This window comes from Bos javanicus, chromosome 13 (assembly GCF_032452875.1).
Source record: "Bos javanicus breed banteng chromosome 13, ARS-OSU_banteng_1.0, whole genome shotgun sequence".
Lineage (NCBI taxonomy): Eukaryota > Metazoa > Chordata > Mammalia > Artiodactyla > Bovidae > Bos > Bos javanicus.
In genome coordinates this window covers 45,813,351-45,831,437 of record NC_083880.1, presented here as the reverse complement: position 1 = coordinate 45,831,437, position 18,087 = coordinate 45,813,351, and the positions used below count along the sequence as shown (strand labels likewise).

General features: G+C 36.2%; 1 long non-coding RNA gene across 1 annotated transcript in view; it reads right to left on the bottom strand.

The window, feature by feature from the left end:
- The window catches only part of LOC133258846 (uncharacterized), a 32,197-nt gene that overhangs the window by 7,878 nt on the left and 6,232 nt on the right, over positions 1 to 18,087 (bottom strand). The gene's annotated exons all lie outside the window — the stretch shown is intronic.

Sequence of the window (18,087 nt, the reverse complement as noted above, 5' to 3'; positions counted from 1 at the left end):
GAAAAGGAAATATTTGGATTTCCCTTTTGGACAATTGTGCACTTAAAACAATAATATTAATATTTGATGGGATATATGCATGTAAAGTAAAGTATACAACCACCATAGTTAGAATTTCAGAAGTTGAGTCAGTGGAGTTGGAGTTGGATTTGAATGTCCTGTATTTTTCTGATTGTACTAAAAGTTATATTTTTCATTAGACTTTCCTAAGGCAAGAGTGCATATCTTGTCAAGATGTCCACTAAAAAAATATGTGAAAAAGACAGGCCAATGAAGAAAAAATAAAATTATAGTAAGTAATTAATAATTAATGGAAAAGTACAAGGAAAGTGAGAAAAGGAAACAATATATATATGGTGTTAATAGAAAGAAAACAGTAACGTGATCAATTTAAACCCTAAAGAGTAGTAATTGTACACATTCAGAATGAATTCAGGAGAAAAATTATGTGATTCTTAAATGTAGATATCTTTGTTTCTTAGCTTCAGCTACTAGAATAAAATATCATGGACTGGGATCTTAAAAGATTTATTGATTTTTTTTTCTTTCATGAAAGTGAAAGTGAAGTTGCTCAGTCATGTCCAACTCTTTGCAACCCTGTGGACTATAGCCTACCAGGCTTCTCTGTCCATGGGATTTTCCAGGCAAGAGTACTAGATTGGGTTGCCATTTCCTTCTCCAGAGGATCTTCCCAACCCGGGGATGGAAACTGGGTCTCCCGCATTATAGGCAGATGTTTTACCATCTGAGCCACCAGGGAAGTCATTGGTGCCATGTTTAAGAATGCTTCACTAATTTCTCTTTCTGTTTTCTCATTATTAGTGTATAGGAGTGCAAGGGATTTCTGTGTGTTGATTTTATATCCTGCAAATTTACTATAGTCATTGATTAGTTCTAGTAGTTTTCTGGTGGAGTCTTTAGGGTTTTCTATGTAGAGGATCATGTCATCTGCAAATAGTGAGAGTTTTACTTCTTCTTTTCCAATTTGGATTCCTTTTATTTCTTTTTCTGCTCTGATTGCTGTGGCCAAAACTTCCAAAACTATGTTGAATAGTAATGGTGAAAGTGGGCACCCTTGTCTTGTTCCTGACTTTAGAGGAAATGCTTTCAATTTTTCACCATTGAGGATAATGTTTGCTGTGGGTTTGTCATATATAGCTTTTATTATGTTGAGGTATGTTCCTTCTATTCCTGCTTTCTGGAGAGTTCTTATCATAAATGGATGTTGAATTTTGTCAAAGGCTTTCTCTGCATCTATTGAGATAATCTTATGGTTTTTATTTTTCAATTAGTTAATGTGGTGTATTACATTGATTGATTTGTGGATACTGAAGAATCCTTGCATCCATGGGATAAAGCCCACTTGGTCATGGCGTATGATCTTTTTAATGTGTTGTTGGATTCTGATTGCTAGAATTTTGTTAAGGATTTTTGCATCTGTGTTCATCAGTGATATTGGTCTGTAGTTTTCTTTTTTTGTGGCATCTTTGTCAGGTTTTGGTATTAGGGTGATGGTGGCCTCATGGAATGAGTTTGGAAGTTTACCTTCCTCTGCAATTTTCTGGAAGAATTTGAGCAGGATAGGTGTTAGCTCTTCTCTAAATTTTTGGTAGAATTCAGCTGTGAAGCCGTCTGGACCTGGGCTTTTGTTTGCTGGAAGATTTTTGATTACAGTTTCAATTTCCATGCTTGTGATGGGTCTGTTAAGATTTTCTATTTCTTCCTGGTCCAGTTTTGGAAAGTTGTAATTTTCTAAGAATTTGTCCATTTCTTCCACGTTGTTCATTTTATTGGCATATAATTGTCAATAGTAGTCTCTTATGATCCTTTGTATTTCTGTGTTGTCTGTTGTGATCTCTCCATTTTCATTTCTAATTTTATTGATTTGATTTTTCTCCCTTTGTTTCTTGATGAGTCTGGCTAATGGTTTGTCAATTTTATTTATCCTTTCAAAGAACCAGCTTTTGGCTTTGTTGATTTTTGCTATGGTCTCTTTGGTTTCTTTTGCATTTATTTCTGCCCTAATTTTTAAGATTTCTTTCCTTCTACTAACTCTGGGGTTCTTCATTTCTTCCTTTTCTAGTTGCTTTAGGTGTAGAGTTAGGTTATTTATTTGACTTTTTTCTTGTTTCTTGAGGTATGCCTGTATTGCTATGAACTTTCCCCTTAGGACTGCTTTTACAGTGTCCCACAGGTTTTGGGTTGTTGTGTTTTCATTTTCATTCATTTCTATGCAAATTTAAAGAGGACACTAATAGATGGAGAAATATACCATGCTCATGGATTGGAAGAATCAATATAGTGAAAATGAGTATACTACCCAAAGCAATTTATAGATTCAATGCAATCCCTATCAAGCTACCAACGGTATTCTTCACAGAGCTAGAACAAATAATTTCACAATTTGTACGGAAATACAAAAAACCTCGAATAGCCAAAGCTATCTTGAGAAAGAAGAATGAAGCTGGAGGAATCAACCTACCTGACGTCAGGCTCTACTACAAAGCCACAGTTATCAAGACAGTATGGTACTGGCACAAAGACAGAAATATAGATCAATGGAACAAAACAGAAAGCCCAGAGATAAATCCATGCACATATGGACACCTTATCTTTGACAAAGGAGGCAAGAATACACAATGGATTAAAGACAATCTCTTTAACAAGTGGTCCTGGGAAAACTGGTCAACCACTTGTAAAAAAATGAAACTAGAACACTTTCTAACACCATACACAAAAATAAACTCAAAATGGATCAAAGATCTAAACGTAAGACCAGAAACTATAAAACTCCTAGAGGAGAACATAGGCAAAACACTCTCTGACATACATCACAGCAAGATCCTCTTTGACCCACCTCTCAGAATATTGGAAATAAAATCAAAAATAAATAAATGGGACCTAATTAAACTTAAAAGCTTCTGCACAACAAAGGAAACTATTAGCAAGGTGAAAAGGCAGCTTTTCACTTTTCAGCTTTTCAGAATGGGAGAAAATAATAGCAAATGAAGCAACTGACAAACAACTAATCTCAAAAATATACAAGCAACTCCTACAGCTCAACTCCAGAAAAATAAATGACCCAATCAAAAAATGGGCCAAAGAACTAAATAGACATTGCTCCAAAGAAGACATACAGATGGCTAACAAACACATGAAAAGATGCTCAACATCACTCATTATCAGAGGAATGCAAATCAAAACCACTATGAGGTACCATTTCACGCCAGTCAGAATGGCTGTGATCCAAAAGTCTACAAGCAATAAATGCTGGAGAGGGTGTGGAGAAAAGGGAACCCTCTTACACTGTTGGTGGGAATGCAAACTAGTACAGCCACTATGGAGAACAGTGTGGAGATTCCTTAAAAAACTGGAAATAGAACTGCCTTATGATCCAGCAATCCCACTGCTGGGCATACACTGAGGAAACCAGAAGGGAAAGAGACACGTGTACCCCAATGTTCATTGCAGCACTGTTTATAATAGCCAGGACATGGAAGCAACCTAGATGTCCATCAGCAGATGAATGGATAAAGAAAGCTGTGGTACATATACACAATGGAGTATTACTCAGCCATTAAAAAGAATACATTTGAATCAGTTCTAATGAGGTGGATGAAACTGGAGCCTATTATACAGAGTGAAGTAAGCCAGAAAGAAAAACACCAATACAGTATACTAATGCATATATATGGAATTTAGAAAGATGGTAACAATAACCCTATGTATGAGACAGTGAAAGAGACACTGATGTATAGAACAGTCTTATGGACTCTGTGGGAGAGGGAGAGGATGGGAAGATTTGGGAGAATGGCATTGAAGCATGTATAATATTATGTATGAAACGAGTCGCCAGTCCAGGTTTGATGCACGATACTGGATGCTTGGGGCTGGTACACTGGGATGACCCAGAGGGATGGTATGGGGAGGGAGGAGGGAGGAGGGTTCAGGATGGGGAACATATGTATACCTGTGGCGGATTCATTTCGATATTTGGCAAAACCAATACAATATTGTAAAGTTTAAAAATAAAATTAAAAAAAAAGAAAACAAAGAATAAAATATGACAGACCTAAAAAAAATAAAAAAGAATGCTTCACTAGTTTTGAAATCCTGAAGATTTTCTCCTATGTTTTCTGCCCCAAATTTTAAGGTTTTATTTTAAATCCATGATCTATTTTAAGTTCTTTTTTTTCCCTTAAAAGTGTAAGGTATAGGGTTCATGCTTATTTTGTGCCTGTTCAGTTTAGTTCAGTCACTCAGTCGTGTCCGACTCTTTGTGACCCCATGAATTGCAGCATGCCAGGCTTCCCTGTCCATCACCAACATCCCGGAGTTCACTCAAACTCATGTCCATCGAGTTGGTGATGCCATCCAGCCATCTCATCCTCTGTCATCCCCTTCTCCTCCTGCCCCCAATCCCTCCCAGCATCAGGGTCTTTTCCAATGAGTCAACTCTTCATGTGAAGTGGCCAAGGTATTGGAGTTTCAGCTTTAGCATCAGTCCTTCCAATGAACACCCAGGACTGATCTCCTTTAGGATGGACTGGTTGTACCTCCTTGCAGTCCAAGGGACTTTCAAGAGTCTTCTCCAACACCACAGTTCTAAAGCATCATAATTCTTCAGCGCTCAGCCTTCCTCACAGTCCAACTCTCACATCCATACATGACCACTGGAAAAACCATAGCCTTGACTAGATGGACCTTTGTTGGCAGAGTAATGTGTCTGCTTTTCAATATGCTATCTAAGTTGGTCATAACTTTCCTTACAAGGAGTAAGCGTCTTTTAATTTCATGGCTGCAATCACCATCTGCAGTGATTTTGGAGCCCCCCAAAATAAAGTCAACCACTGTTTCCCCATCTGTTTCCCATGAAGTGATGGGACCAGATGCCATGATCTTTGTTTTCTGAATGTTGAGCTTTAAGCCAACTTTTTCACTCTCCTCTTTCACTTTCATCAAGAGGCTTTTTAGTTCCTCTTCACTTTCTGCCATAAGGGTGGTGTCATCTGCATATCTGAGGTTATTGATATTTCTCCTGACAATCTTGATTCCAGCTTGTGCTCTTCCAGCCCAGCATTTCTCATGATGTACTCTGCGTATAAGTTAAATAAACAGGGTGACAATATACAGCCTTGATGTACTCCTTTTCCTATTTGGAACCAGCCTGTTGTTCCATGTCCAAGATGTCCAATTTTTAGTATTCTTAAAAAGGTTATTTTCCTACATTGAAATGCTTTTGCACATTTGCCAAAAGTCAATTGGTTAAAAACATCTGTTAGTCATAACTGTCTATCTTGATTTCTCCATTATATTCTTGTAATCTATGCTGCAACTCTTCTATAATGCAAAAATATGTTGATTACTGTATCTGGGTAGGAAGTCTTACAAGTGGATGGTGTGAAATCTATTTTATACTTTTGCAAAATTGTTTTGTCTATTCTAGTCCCTTTGTCTTTTCATACAAACTGCAGAATAAGCTTTATCTATGTCTGCAGTAATTGTGGTTGGAATTTGATTGGCCTACTTTGAAACTGTGCCTCAATTTGGAGAGGACTGGTGTCTTTACTGTTCTGAGTCTTCTAACTGTGAACGTAGTGGTCCTCTGTGTGATGTTCTTCAGTTTCTTTCATTAGCATTTTGCATTTTCTTCATATTAATCCTTTACATGTTCTATTAGATTTACACTTAAATATTTCATTCTTTTTGAGTGAATGTAGTAGTGTTGTGTTTTTAAATTTGATTCCCACATATTCATTGCTAATACATAGAAACACAATATTTCATATTTGGGGATTTTAAAAAATAATCTTAGATTATTCTTCAGTGAGTCAAACCCATTACCATCTATTGCGGTGTAAGAAATATTGGGTTGTAATTTATAAACTTACCTCATATTTTATATTTTAATATCTTCTTTTTTTGTCTGACATACTTTTTCTTTGTATTTTTTCTCCAGTAATTTTCAAGGAGTTATACTTGGTAATTCAAATACTATAAATATATAGTATTATAATATTAATATATGTTAATATTTATATTACTCTAAGTTCAATATAGGAAATAAAATTGTAGCTATTAAATTCCTATCAAATGTGGAGATGCTTTCATACTAACACTTATAGCCAGCCTACTGACTGCTAATATGTAATGTAATTTTCCTCAAGCCTTTCCTCAGGACTGAAATCTGGCATGCTGCAGTCCTTGGGGTTGCAAAGAGTCAGACATGACTGAGCGACTGAACTTGAACTGATCTGAATTTTCCTCAATTATTTTAATTATGAAATTGTTCATAGTGGCATTGTATACTTAATTTTTAATTTTTAAACATTTATGTTGTTATAAAGAGCTGGTTTGAAGAGCAAGTGAGTTGATCTTCATTAAATACTTAAAACTTGAGCTTTCCGGGGCAGAAACTCAACAGATGTTGACAACTATTATTAATAAACATATGTGGAATTTGTTTACACTTTTCACTATCAGTAACTTAGTTTCATAATGCCACTAAAAATCAGCCAACCAATTAACAAACAATAAGAAGAACAACAATAATAAGCTCCCTGTTTATCTTTCAGTTTACTGGAATATGACTTCAGATAAGTTTTCCAGAGTAAGTTTATACAGAGCATACAAATGAAGCGTGGTCTTGTTTATATTGTTTAATATAGTTTGAATAGTTTTTTTCATAGTTTTAAAAATGTATTTATATTATATTTTATACAGTAAAAAGTTAATTAAAATTAAGATATTAAAATGTTTATAGTTTTATATGGTTTTACATGGTATAATTTTTGTTATTATAATTGATGTAATGAGCTATGAATTCCTTATTTACTTCAGCACTCACAATTATTTCTCATGATTCTATAGATATTATTCCATGGTACCCTATCATCTAAAAATGTGCAAAAAAACTGAGGCTAAACTTCTTTTTTTTTCTCTAGGGTATTAACTATCTAAAATCTTAAAATAATAGAGAAAAATGAGGGTTTCTCTTTGGTTTTGTAATACAGCTTTAGTTAGAGAGCACAATTCCACAACATGGACTGAATGTATTTGTCTGTCGATTCATTAGGCAATGAAACTTGTATAATGTGAACAGCTATTAGTCAAAATGCAATTGAAATCAGTAATTAATACTGCCATCTGGAACCAGTCCCAATTACCATGAAACAAAAGCTTCTGTACGTGGAACACAGCTGCTACGTTTGAGTGGATTTGTAGTTATCCTAACAACTGGCACAGATATTGAAAGAAATATAAAATATACTGTACCGGTGACCAGGCAGTGAGAAGACTAGAAAAGACATCGAACATGAGCAAAACCTACATGTATATAAAGACAGGGTTTATTTGGTATTGTAAGGTCATTTAAATCTACTGGAGAAGGGATAGGCTACCCACTCCGGTATTCTTGAGCTTCTCTGGTGGCTCGGATGGTAAAGAATCCACCTGAAATTGGGGAGACCTGGGTTCAATCCCTGGATTGAGAAGATCCCCTGGAGGAGGGCATGGCAACCCTCTCCAGTATTCTTGCCTGGAGAATCCCCATGGACAGAGGAGCCTGGCGAGCTACAGTCCATGGGGTCACAAAGAGTCGGACATGATTGAGCAGCTAAACACAAGGTAGTTTAGCTTTAAATTGTTTTTAATTGAAATTCTTGCTTTACAAAATGAATTTGTGTGTCTGAAATTTGATTAAGTTAACCTCAACTTTCCAATTGAAGAAATTGATTTTATAAAGCACTTTTGTTAAAACATCTTTATAAAATTATAACCTGCATAATTAAAAATAATTTATGATCTGTGTGTATGCATATAGTTACTTCCTAGTTTATTCTGCTTTGAAAAGGGGGCAATTTCCCCATTCAGTGATACTCCAAAGTTCAAGGGGGTCTGTTTTTTAGATGTCTTGTTTTATAGGTTCAGGTTGTTTTTCAGTTCAAGAAAGTTTTCTTTGTTATTTTAATAAAATTTTTTCATTTTGCTTCATCTAGTTTAAAAAGTTATGAATGTTTATATTCCTGTCACTAATTTGAGCATCTTCAATGTGGATTAATCTCTTTTCATCTTTGATGCCATTTCAGTCTTTGCTGCATATTTTCCCTTCATTCTTTTAAGACCATCATATCTGTCTTCACCACAGCCTGTTCCTGTTACAGCTAACCTGTCCTTTCCAGTTTCATTGAGCCCACTCTCCTTCCTAACAGAGTACAGAGAGGTGCTATCTACATGTTTAATGTAAATATTGAACAACAGTATGATATATCTCATCATGCTTTTTGTGATAGATTATCTCTTAATACCCTAGCCTTTTTGGGGGAGGATCCCTTTTTAATATTTCTGTTTTGCTATATTTGAGCAGAAAAGAACTTAAAATTAATGTTTATTTCAAAATGATCATGGATTCTTATTTTCCCACATTTCTCTAATGCTATTAAACTTTTCATCTGAGATTTTAAACTTTATTCTGAGTTATTAATATATAGGCATAATAGCTTAGGCAGCCATAAGCCTTAAATAACAGACATTTATTTCTCACAGTCCTATAGGCTGGATGTACAACATCAAGGTGTTAACAAGGTCAGGTTCTGGTGAGAGCTTTATTCCCGGTTGGCCTTCTTGCTGTATCCCCACAGGGAGGAGAGAGAGCAAGTAAACTCTCTGGTGTCTTTTTTTCATAAGGTTCATGATCTCATTGTTAGGGACCCACTCTATGACCTCATCCAATGTTGTTTTCAAAGACCTGGCCTCCTAGTACCATTACAAAGGATGTTAGGGCTTCAACATAACAGCGTTCGTGGTGGGGTGGCAATAACATGCAGCCTATAGGAATAAGTTTATTCATTTAGCACAGGATATACTTTGGAAAGGAGTGAGAGTTAATTCTATTTCTATGTAGTTTTCCAGTCTCTGTTGTTAGTAAGGTCAATTTCTTTGTGATTGCTTCAGGTTATTGCTTGCCTCTTCCTGGGCAAAACCTGTGAGCCATTGATCTGAGCTTGGGTGGGGACATTAGAACATTTTCCTAGACTTTATATAATTTTTTAAAAATAATTTTTACTAGTTAAGTTTATTTCTATTTAATTCTTTTTTGCTGTTGTAAATGGATTGTTTTCCTAATTTTCTTTTCAGATAATTTTTACAGGTATGTAGAAAGGCTACTGATTTTTGTAAGTTAATTTCGTACGGTGAAACTTAACTGAATTTTTAATTAGTTCTAACAGGTGTCTTATTTTTTGTGGAGTCTTTGGAATTTTCTACCTAGAACATCACACTGTGTAAACAGGGACAGTTTTATTTCTTCCTTTCTGATTTGGATGATTTTTATTTCTTCTTGTTTAAGTGCTGTGCATAAAGTTCCACATATTATAGTGAATAGGAATGATGAGAGTGTACTTCCTGGTATTTCTCTTGATCTTTGAGGGAAAGCTCTTATTTTTTTCCACTGTTAGCTCTGGGCTTGTCATGTATAGTGTTTATTATGTTGGCATATTTGCTTTCTTCGACCAATTTGTCAAGCGTTTTTATCATGAAAGGATGTTGAATTTCATCAAATGTCTTTTCTCCATCTACTGAGATGTTTTTATCCTCAATTCTGTATATGTAGTGTATTGTGTCCATCGATTTGCATATGTTGAGCTATCCTTGCATCACAGGGATAAATTTTAAGTTGATCATTCTTTTAATGTGCTCTTGGATTCAGTTTGCTAGTATTTTGTTGAGGATTTTGCATCTGTTCATCATGGAAACTGGCCTGAAGCTTTCTTTTCTTGTGGTATCTTTCTCTAGCTTTGATATTAGGGTAATGATGGCCTCATGAAAGGATTTTGGAAGTGTTCCCTCCTTTTCAAGTTTTTGGAAGTGTTTGAGAAGTTTTGTTGTTAATCTTTCTTTAAAAGTTCATTAGAATTCATCAGTAAAGTCCTGGGGTTATCTGTGTCTGGAAAATTTTTATTACTGATTTAATTTCTATACTGTCTGTAGATTCGTTCAGACTTTTATTTTCATGATTCAGTCCGGGTAGGTTGTATGTTTCTAGGAATTTATTCATTTCTTTTGGGTTGTCCCATTTGTTGGTATACAATTGTTTATAGTTGTCTCTTATGGATCTTTTCCTTTTCTTTGGCATAAGTTGTAATATCAGTTCTTTCATTTCCAGTTTTATTTGTCTTTTCTCTGTTTTACTTAGCCCACTTAAGGGGTTGAAAATCAGTTTATTTTTTCAAAAAAAAACAAGTCAGTTTTGTTGATTTTTTTCTATTGCTTTTCTATTCTCTTTGTCTTTTATTTCTACTCTAATCTTTGTTGTTCCCTTCCTTCTGCTTCTTTGGTGGTAGTTTGGTCTTCCTTTCCTATTGCCTTGAGGTGTGAAGTCAGGTTGTTTGTTGGATATATTTCTTCTTTTTTAATGTAGGCTTTTATCACAAGAAACTTTGAGTATTGCTTTTGTTGCATGTCATCGATTTTGTTATATTATGTTATCATTTTCAATTTCTTAATGTTTTTATTTTATTCTGTTTATTTAGTTTATTCTTTGATCTTCTGGCTCTTCGAGAGTTTGCTATTTAATTCCCACACTTGTAAATTTTCCGGTTTGTCTTTTTTGGTTTCCATTTTCATTCTATCATGTGTAGAGGAGATGCTTGGGGTGATTTTAATTTCCTTAAATTTGTTAACACCTGTTTCTTGACCTAACATGTGATCTATACTGGAAAAATTCTCTGTGCTTTTGAAAAAAGCTTGTATACTTCTGCTGTTAAGTGGACTGTTCTGTGTATGTCTATTGGGTCCACTGAGTTATAGTGTTGTCTTCTGTTTCTTTATTGATCTTATGTTTTGATGTTGTATCCATTAAGAGACAAGAAAGGATAATATATAATGATAAAAGGATCACTCTACTAGAAAGATATGATAATTCTAAATATATATGCATCCAAGATCAGAGCTTCTCAATATATCAAGCAAACATTGACAGAACTGAAAGGAGAAATAGAAAGCAATACAATAATAGTAGGAAACTTCAATATCCCACTTTCCATAATGAATACATTTTCTGAAGCCTTTTATGTCTGAAATTTTGTTTCTTATGGGTGATAATTTGGTTTGATATGGAATTCTATCTTGAAAATTACCCTCCTTCTGAAATTGAGATAATGTTCCTTTGCCTTAAAGAATGACTATTGTCAGTGTTGTCAGTCCCTTTTTTACTCTTTTGAAGGTGAGTTTTTTGTTTTTTTCTTTCTGAGAAGTTTTTAAGAGCATCACTTTGTCATTGACATTCTGAGTATAGCTTGTGAAAGTCGCTTAGTCAGTCTGACTCTTTGTGACCCCAAGGACTGTAGCTCACCAGGCTCCCCTGTTCATGGAATTCTCCAGGCAAGAATACTGGAGCGGGTTGCCATTCCCTTCTCCAGGGGACCTTTTGGACCCAGGGATTGAACCTGAGTCTTTTGCATTTCAGACAGATTCTTTACCATCTGAGCCACCAAGGACACCCTTACTCTTTTAAAGGTGAGTTTTTTTTTCTTTCTGAGTTTTTAACAGCATCATATTGTCATTGACATTCTAAATATAGCTTATTAACTCATAATGCTTGTTGTTGCACTCAACATACTCAGCATACTGAAAACTCATGTTTCTTCAGTATTTAAAAATGCAATTTTTATTTTAAAAAATAGTTTAACCATAATTTATTCTCTCTTATATTTTCTCCCTTCTCTCTCTGCTTCTCCTATAAAATGTGTATTGCCATTCTTCAGTTAATTGTTTTCCTTCCTAAGATTTTTCTCATCTGTTTTCTATGTTTAACTTGTGCCAATTCTATGGTTGTTTTTAATTTTATAATTTAGTATTCTATTGATTTTTTAATTTTAATAATTCTATTTTAGGTAACTGTACATTTTGCTTTCTCACTATTAAAATCTCTGCATATTTCCTTTCTTAGAGCAATCATTTTTATTTATTGTATGTTTATCTTCCTCAAGTTTTCCATGAAATATTAAATTAACTTTTTAAGAATTCTCTTCGTTCCTTAGTGACAGGTTTTTCGACTTCAGTATTTTTTGTTCTTTTCATATTTATCTTTGTGATGCTTGTTACCCTGCTGCTGCTGCTGCTAAGTCGCTTCAGTGTCCGACTCTGTGTGACCCCGTAGACGGCAGCCCACCAGGCTCCCCTGTCCCTGGGATTCTCCAGGCAAGAACACTGGAGTGGGTTGCCATTGCCTTCTCCCACTTATTACCGTAAAATTTTGATAATAGATGTGTACTTATAATTTAACTTGAAAAAAGTTGTTTGATATATAATAATGACATTTTTTCCCTTTTCTATCCATTCTGGTAAATCAGTTGTTTATAATAAATAGGAGGCTGTGGGAACACTCTCTGCAGAGAGATTGCCATGTGAATTGCTAAGCTTTTGTTCAAGTTGGCTACATTGGAGGTTGGTAAATTGGTTGAGAACCCTCTCTCATGCCAAAGTAAGGGTTCATCTACCTGGTGTGCCAGCCTTTCTGCTGGGAGCAGAGCCCTCCACAGCAGATTAGCCAGTGCATTTTGAACACGCACCTTCTTTGTGTGTGTGCAAGCTGCTTGAATTTGAGGACTGACAGTCATGAGTGTATTAATAAAAGAGAACTTGGACAGCCCTTCTGCAGATAATCCACTTATTAAATAACCATCCCGATTCCATCTCTATCCTCTCTGTACACCAAACAATAAGTTGAGGCCTTCTCTAAGAATATTTCCATTTACTTTGAATTTTCACATATTTGTGCATATTTGAGACATTCCCACTTCTCTGCATTGAATCAGTTGAAGATCTTGGGTAGTATCAACATTTTAATAATATTAATTTTCCCATTCCATGAATAGGAGATATCTTTCCATTTATTGTGTCACCTTAAACTTCTTATATCAGTGTCTTGTAATTTTCAGTGTATAGATTCTTTCACTTCCTCACTTACATTTCTTTTTTATAAAAATAACTAGGAACAAATATTAACCTGCTAATTCTAGCAATAGAAATATAAATATTTGAATTTGTTTGTATATTTTTCAAATTTAACAAAATATTTTCCATATAATTATGAAGATTATTTAAATTTTTCTAAGGATCAAAAATAAATCTTACTTTATGCTTTTTTATATTTGTGTTTTTTGGTTCACATTTGAAACTAAGCTGATGATATGTTATGTCAGTTTCCTAATGAATTTTCTCTTCATTGAATTAATGAAGTGATAAAGTAAAACCTAGTGAGACCTTATGTATTTAAGCATGTTTCCATTAACAGACATTGAATTGTTACAGAGAAGGAAGAACCTATCAAGGTTCTAAGGCATATGCATGTTGGCTTAAGTGGTAATGAATTTATTATAGAAGCAAGGTTTGATAATCTGTCCTAATACATGTCCTAATACAGTCCTAAAGAAGCTGTCTTTACAAAGGCATGTGGTCATACAGACCTCTTTTCTGGTTTAGGAATGTATTTTCTAGGCAGGGAGAGTTAATACCTACATGGAGAGAGACCATCATCCTCTTTTGCCCAGGTATCTATCAGTCTGAGTCAAATAAATAGATTGAGAATCAGGTGACTTTAGATTTAGAGCATTTGTGTTGTTGAAGCCATACTGTGGAGACTCTAAACTTCTAAGTTCCTGACTTTCTTTCTGGAAATGCCCTGAGATGGAACTGGGGTCCTTCTGTGTGACAATGTGTGTCACTGGCCTTGTAAATTAAATTCCTGAGCATTATCACCTCCCAGCTCTATCCCGCCCACTTGGAAAGATTGAAACACAAGTTTGATACTGCAAACAAAAAGTTCCATCTTGGGGCAGAGATGTCAGCAGATGTATTTAAATTCACAAGACATAAATATCATATCACATTTTCAAAAGAGCGTTTGGGGGCCTATTCTTCTGTTTCATTTCATAAATTCCCAAAGACAGTGAAAGACAAAGCAGATGAGCTTAATTATTATCTTCTGCTTGAGCATGCTGTGAGAGGAGATTAGGGGGAGGGAGAGGAGGAAGAGATGAAAAATCCCTGACACAAATGAGTATTTAGCTTACATTTTGAAACCATGCTGTTTCTGCCAGCTTCAGTTCTTCTCTCTTTGGACACAGAACAGACCCAAGCTCTTCATTTTTAGCTCAATTATGTCACTGTCTACATTTAAGGCACATTTTCTCCTAGGTTTCTGATATCTCCAAATGTCCTACACTGTATAATTCTGCATAGAAGGAATTAAATATGATTAGGTTGAAACATACAGAATCCTGCTGTAAGGACTAAAACATACCCTTACCATTCTTGCCATTGTGCTTTAAGCATGTGAAATTCTAAGCTTTGAACTTAGCAGTCAAATAGGTACCACGATATCATCGAATTGCCAAATTGAATAAGAAATAAGTCCATACAGACTGCAAAATGAGCTGCCATATTTAGATAGCTATTTCAATTCTCATAGAAATAGCTTGGTGAAAATACTTTGTTTAGTGCTAAAATCTAAGGATGACTCAAAAATGCAAGCCAAAAATTATACACATCCATGCCAACCAACAGCAAATGTTTGAAATCAATGCCCTCTTTCATTCCTCAACAGCTTCCAAGCAGTAACTGGCATTTAGAGAAGGCCCATAAAGAGATAGGCAGGGGCTTGTACCCTCTTTCTTGGAGCACTCCCGGTGTGCCCTGCTTCTGTCCTTGAACCTTTCCAGTAAAGCCCTTTAGGGACCTGCAGAGTGGGCGCCTTTTCACTCTGTGACCCGCTGAAACTTTGGTGTGTCAAAGACCCCAGTGTCTGTATGACTTAGGAGTAAGCCTGGTCTCAGACCTTGATAGTGACCTCAGAAGTTCAAATCTGGGATCTGGAGTCACAGTGAAAAGTGAAAGTGAAAAGTGAAAGTGAAAGTCATTCAGTTGTGTCCGACTCTTTGTGACCCCGTAGACTATGCAGTCCATGGAATTCTCCAGGCCAGAATACTGGAGTGGGTGGTGTTTCCCCTTCTTCAGGGGACCTTCCCAACCCAGGGATCGAATCCAGGTCTCCTACATTGCAGATGGCTTCTTTACCAGCTGAGCCACCAGGGAAGCCCAAGAGTACTAGAGTGAGTAGCCTATCCCTTCTCCAGTGGATCTTCCTGACCCAGGAATCAAACAGGGGTCTTCTGCATTGCAGGCAGATTCTCAGATGTTGATTAAGGTGCTGTAACCCAGACTGAAGAAGCAAATACCAGCAGAAAATGTTGTGAGATCTTCACCATCCATGCTCATGTCCTTTTCATGGCTACTCACATGGAGAAGATGAAACATCCAGAAAATTGTGAAATTTTGCTTTGAAATTAATTGCTACTTATATGCCTTCTTTCAGGCTTCCCAGGTGGTGGTAGTGCTAAAGAACCTGCCTGCAGGAAACATAAGAGACACCAGTACTATCCCTGGGTCAGGAAGATTCCCTGGAGGAGGCCATGGCAACCCACTCCAGTATTCTTGCCTGGAATATCCCATGGACAGAGGAGCCTGACAAGTTTCAGTCCATGGGATCGCACAGTTGGGCACATTTGAAGCAACTTAGCACACACATATGCCTTCTTTATCTCCTTCATCTTACACGCCATCCCCTTCAGACACCTTCACGCAGTGCTCTCTGTCCTGGAGCAGTGCTGAGAAAATACTCCAGTGTCTCGGGTAGGGTCCCCTGGGATGGCAGTGCACCCATGTGGCTCTTACTTTATCCCCCGCCCCTTGAGCTCCTCATGCAGCAAGGCCGCTCTGCACATGCAGGAAGCTGTGGTCCTCCGTGGAGATGGCATTATCAAGAGCTCTGTGAGGTACAAAATGTCTAGTCCTGCTGCCTGCATCCCTGAGTCAGCAACAGCTCTGTAAAGGTCCCCTCTGCCTGCTGGTTCTGCAGGTGGGCCCTTGTTCTCTCAGCCACAGCCCTTGACAGGTGACCAGACTGAGTAGCCAAGGAGTGCCTCCAAGTCCCTCATAAGAGCTTGACATTAGCCCTGTGCCGTGTCTGGGAGAAAATGGGGACCCAGGGGGCTTTCATTTCACTGAAAGAGCAGACTTACAAGCCAGTTTACCATGGGTGCAACTCAGACGAGAGTCATTTCCTCCCATTTGTTTTCCACAGACTCACCTCTAGCTAACTGTTCTGTTGTCTGCTAACACCGTGCAGACGTGTCCATTCTGTAACTTTGCTGTTAATGCTGAGCAGGTGATGAAAACTCTGGACATTTACATGAATAAGCAGCTGGAAGGAGTGAGACCTAACTACTCCATCTCTTGTTGCCCTCAATCCATGAAGGGGAGCCCTGTCAAACATATTTCCCGTTTGGTAAAAAAGATCTTCCTATAGAAAGCTATGGGAAAAAAGGAAAACTGTAAAACATGAATAATTGGAAGTGAAAATAATTAAACTTTAAAAGTTCATTCAAGAGAGTGATTAACATAAGGACCCTGATATAATTTTAAATACTGAATTAGGAGACCATATTGGGAGACTGCTCTATGACATGGAATAAAGTGATTAAGAAAAATGAATATTATGAGAGAAAATGTGAGGGCTGTGGAAGAGTGTAAACCAAGGCGTGTAAATCTCTGCAAGAAGTCCAGATGAGAACAGAGTAATCAGAGACATGGTAATCAAAAACACAATGAAAAAACACTTTTCTGAGGTGAAAGTATACTCAGTTTTCCAAGTTGAAATGTTTCACTGAGTGTAGTATTTTCACTTGAAAATAAATAAGATAAACATATTCTGGTAAAATGCTTTTAAGGATGAAGAGAGAATCAACAAACTTCCAAATAGAGAAAATACATTATGTACAAAGGGAAGAAGATCAAATTAGCATCAGTCTTAGTAATTATTAACTCTGATAACAGTAACACCTCGCAGGAAACCATGAAGGTTGAATTTATATAAATATCCTAGTTCATTCATTGGTTAAAAAAAAAAAAGGCTGTGCAAGTTTTGCATTTGTTATTGTCATTAACAAACGGTAATTGCCACAGTAGAGAAAATAGTGTTTGTACCAACAGGAGATTGCCGAGTTGTGGTCTGAGCATTTTAGGACGGGTTACAGTGTTCTTTACATCTTTCAGGGGAAAAAAAGACATTTCAGATGAACATTAACCAGACACACTTTTAGAACTGCAGATACTTGTGAAATAAGCATCTGAAATCTGTCAAAGTAAAATTGAATCAGGAAAAAGAGCCAAAGGCAATGGCTGACATGACAGAGTAAGAGCGATGAAATGAGTACATTTCTGATGTTAAATTTAGAAAAATTGATAACAGTAATTTTAAGCATAATGAAGTTGTTAGTAATGTGCTATTGCATTTTCATAATAAATATATTATTAAAATGAGCCATCATCTAGCACTAAAAGTCTGGATAAGTTAATAAAATAGGGATATAGGTATGAGAAAGCAACAGCATAACCTCTTACTGAAGGTCTCACAGCGGGATATTATGTATTTCTTGATTTTGTAATTATAAGGTGAAAAAAGTGAAAGTGTTAGTCGGTTAGTTGTGTCCAACTCTGCTAACCCATGGACTGTAGCCCACTAGGTTCCTCCATCCATTGGATTCTCCAGGCAAGAATACTGGAGCAGGTTGCCCTTTCCTTCTCCACGGGATCTTCCCAACACAGGGATCGAGTCTTTACCACCTGAGCTGCCAGGGAATACTTTTGTTTAATTATGCTTCACTCGTAATGCAGTCCAATAGTGAAATAAAAATAGTAAAAACCATTTATGGAGATATTCAACAACTCAGCCAAAGCAAGGGAAAGAAACTGATGAAGAAATGTTAAGAAGAAAATATAAAACATGTCATGAATAAGTCCTAGTACAAAAAAATTTTACAAAGGGAATTTTTTTAAAATAAAGGTATAGGATTTATAATATGAGTATTCCATGTAAAGGTGTAATTATTTTTTAATTTATGTATCAAAGGCAATAGTACAAAATATTATTAGTATTTTGTTTTACCTCACTAGGATGTGAAATAAAGTCTATTTGATTCTTATTAATATGCAATTTTTGTTGTTCAGTCTCTAAGTCATGTCCAACTC